This window comes from Garra rufa, chromosome 7 (assembly GCF_049309525.1).
Source record: "Garra rufa chromosome 7, GarRuf1.0, whole genome shotgun sequence".
NCBI classification, from domain to species: Eukaryota; Metazoa; Chordata; class Actinopteri; order Cypriniformes; family Cyprinidae; genus Garra; species Garra rufa.
The window spans coordinates 4,843,264-4,846,434 of NC_133367.1; positions in this window are offsets into that span (position 1 = coordinate 4,843,264).

Genomic DNA, 3,171 nt, shown 5'->3' on the forward strand with positions numbered 1-3,171 from the left:
CCTTGTGCCACCGTCTGAATCACTCAGCAGACTCTGTAAACAATTCTGCTGGTTTTTGAAGTTGCAGGTTGGTTGATTAATGCAATGAAACACTTGGCTTTGATTTTAACACGGTTAAAGGCTTTTAAGCACTTTGCCTAATGTGCCAAAGACAGGGTTCGTACAAAGTGCTTGACGTACTTGAATTTGACTTTTTGAAAAGGTCTAGAAAACCCTTGAAAATGGCAATATTCCTGAGGGAGGTGCATGAAAAAGGCTTGAACTAAAGACAACGTATCTATGAAATGAAGTGTTAATTTTGTCAATAAGCATATCTTTTCGTACTTCAAAAACATACCTTTTCTGCTCATTTCAGTTGTCAGAAACAATCGAGCTAAGCAAGTATTGCACAGTGTCTCGTGACCATGGCTGAAGATGCGAAAAGAGCAACAGATGAAACAAAGTCAACTGAGTAATTTATGTTGGAACCACTTTGATTCAAACTTGTAACTTTGATCATTTATTTCAAGCGATTCACTAGCAAAAGCCAGATTAAATTAAAAGTGCCATTTGTTTTTGAATTTCATTGCTTATAGTGATTTTTAAAAGCATGCGATTATAGGTGAAACAGCTTTTAGAAGTTCTGAATCAGTTAAACCATTGCGTCATAATGATTCACCATTATAGAAATGCTCTCAAGAATAGTCTTAAATTTTGACTTGAGTGCCATAATATTCTTAGTAAAAAGTAGGACTTTTTTTAAGGGTATGAGACTTTTATAAAAAGCAATTTTCAGTAAAAACTAAGACCGATTCTCAATTGTTGACTAAGGGGACACTTAAGCTTCTTTCTAATAATGCAATGAAACCTGCCAAAATGTGCACTCATAATTCTTGGCCACGCAGAAATGTACACGTGCAAAAATTGCAAAATTTAGTCTTTACACTTAGGAACCTTTATGAATCATTCTTATTCCTAATTCTAGAAATAAGAGTAAAATTATAGACTAAAAGCGATCTATACTCTCTTCAAATTGCGTATTGCAGATCATTTGATTTAAATTGTAATGGGTTTGTGAATCATTTTGTGAATTGTGATACGCAATTTGAATTCCTGATCCAAATCAAATGATTTGTGTTATGCAAAGTTCGATCTAAGTCAAATGATTCACAAGTTCCTGATCAGGTCCCATTCAGATCGGAACTTCAGAGTGTGGATTGTGAATCGTTTAATTGAGATTGGAAATTCGGAGCTTGTTCGTGAATCTTATTTCAGATTGGAACTTTGGAGCGTGGATCACAAATCAGATGATTTGTATCGGGACTTTGGGGTAAGTTCGCGAAACATTTGTTTGATATTAGGGTTTCAGAATGATTTTGCGAATCTTTTTTTTTTTTTTCAGATTTTTTTCTCTAAACAGTAGAGAACACCAAACCATTAAGGCAGTACAGTTATAAAAACATTATAACTGCAAAAACAAATCCTTTAAGAAAATTAACCGTGGTTTTACTATAGTAAAAGTGTAGTATACTTTGTAATGCCTTAGTAGTACTTCACATATGTGACCCTGGACCACCAAACCAGTCTTAAGTCGCTGGGGTATATTTGTAGCAATAGCCAAAAATACATTGTATGGGTCAAAATTATTGATTTTTCTTTTATGCCAAAAATCATTAGGAAATTAAGTAAAGATCATGTTCCATGAAGATTTTTTGTAAAATTCCTACTATAAATATATCAAAATGTAATTTTTGATTAGTAATATGCCTTGTTAAGAACTTAATTTGGACAACTTTAAAGGTGATTTTCTCAGTCTTTTTGATTTTTTTGCATCCTCAGATTCCAGATTTTCAAATAGATGTATCTCGGCCAAATATTGTCCTATCCTAACAAACCATACATCAATAGAAAGCTTATTTATTGAGCTTTCATATGATGTATATATCTCAGTTTTGTAAAATTTAACCTTATGACTGGTTTTGTAGTCCAGGGTCACATGTGATCGAAGTCCTTAAAAATCAAAAAGTAGTTCTTCAAAAGTCATTTTACAGTGTACAGCATCTCATTTTTTACACTTGGCGAAGTTAACAGCCTGGGGTTGCTTATTTGGCTTGCTTTGTTTTATAAAACAACGGGAACAGCAGGTAAGTTCTCAGTGTTTACAGGTGGTTTATTTGCCTTTCGTTTTCTCATTATGGAAGCAACAGATAGAGATAGAAATATACTTAGTTTACTAAAAACATCAAGCCTTGCTGACATATAGCACAGTATACACTTCCTGTGACATTCAACCTGAGCCTGTCACATGAATTATTCATGTGTGTATACACATGTAAGATCAGTATGTGGCAGTTATGAATAATTCAAGACGGTGCCATGTCTATTTGAAGTTTGAAATGCACAGATAATAATAATCCACCAATAATCAACCCAGTTGCCAATTTATTAAAACAGCCAACAGCCGTTTCACCACTAGGGTGTGCCACGCTCCCAAAATACGATTTCCAGCGTTTGATCTCTCAATTGATGACAGATGCAATATCATCTCTGGCTGTTTTTCCTTTCTTTTGTCAACTCGGTGACCTCTATATGTTGTGGGCTGTTGTCAGCGGCGCCTCTGAAAGCCGTAATATTACGTTCTTCACACGGCCGGCGCTAGAAAAGAGATCAACAGCTCGTCTCCAGCGTTCCAGGAGAAAAGGGCTCTCGGTGCAGAGCGTGGTGTGTTTGTACCAGACCGCCCACGCTCGCCTCAGTTTCTGCTCTTCCCACTGTCTCTCAGTCATTAGCGTGCCGTGCCACTGCCTGCAGTAGGAAGTCATCCGTCTAGCCCTTTTCTGTTGTGCCTGCGGTGGGGAAGGGTCTCTCGTTCTCGCTCCCTGTCTTTCATTCTCTCTTTCTTCCTCCCACCCACCCCCAATCACACAAGCGCTGGCCGTGGCTCCCACACACCCACTATTTCAACACCCACACTGCGCGCTGGTAGCCGGAGCGTGTTAAGTACTCCGCGTTGGACATGTACCAGGCGACTCTGGCTCTTATCAGTAAACAAATCAACGGGGAGTGAGTAGCATTCGTAGCTGGATGCCTAGAATTTACAACACCGTCTTAAAAATAAAGAGATCCTGTTGGAGAGATACCTCTAATTACAGTTGAGGTCAAAAGTTTACGTCCCCCTTTCAGAATCTGCAA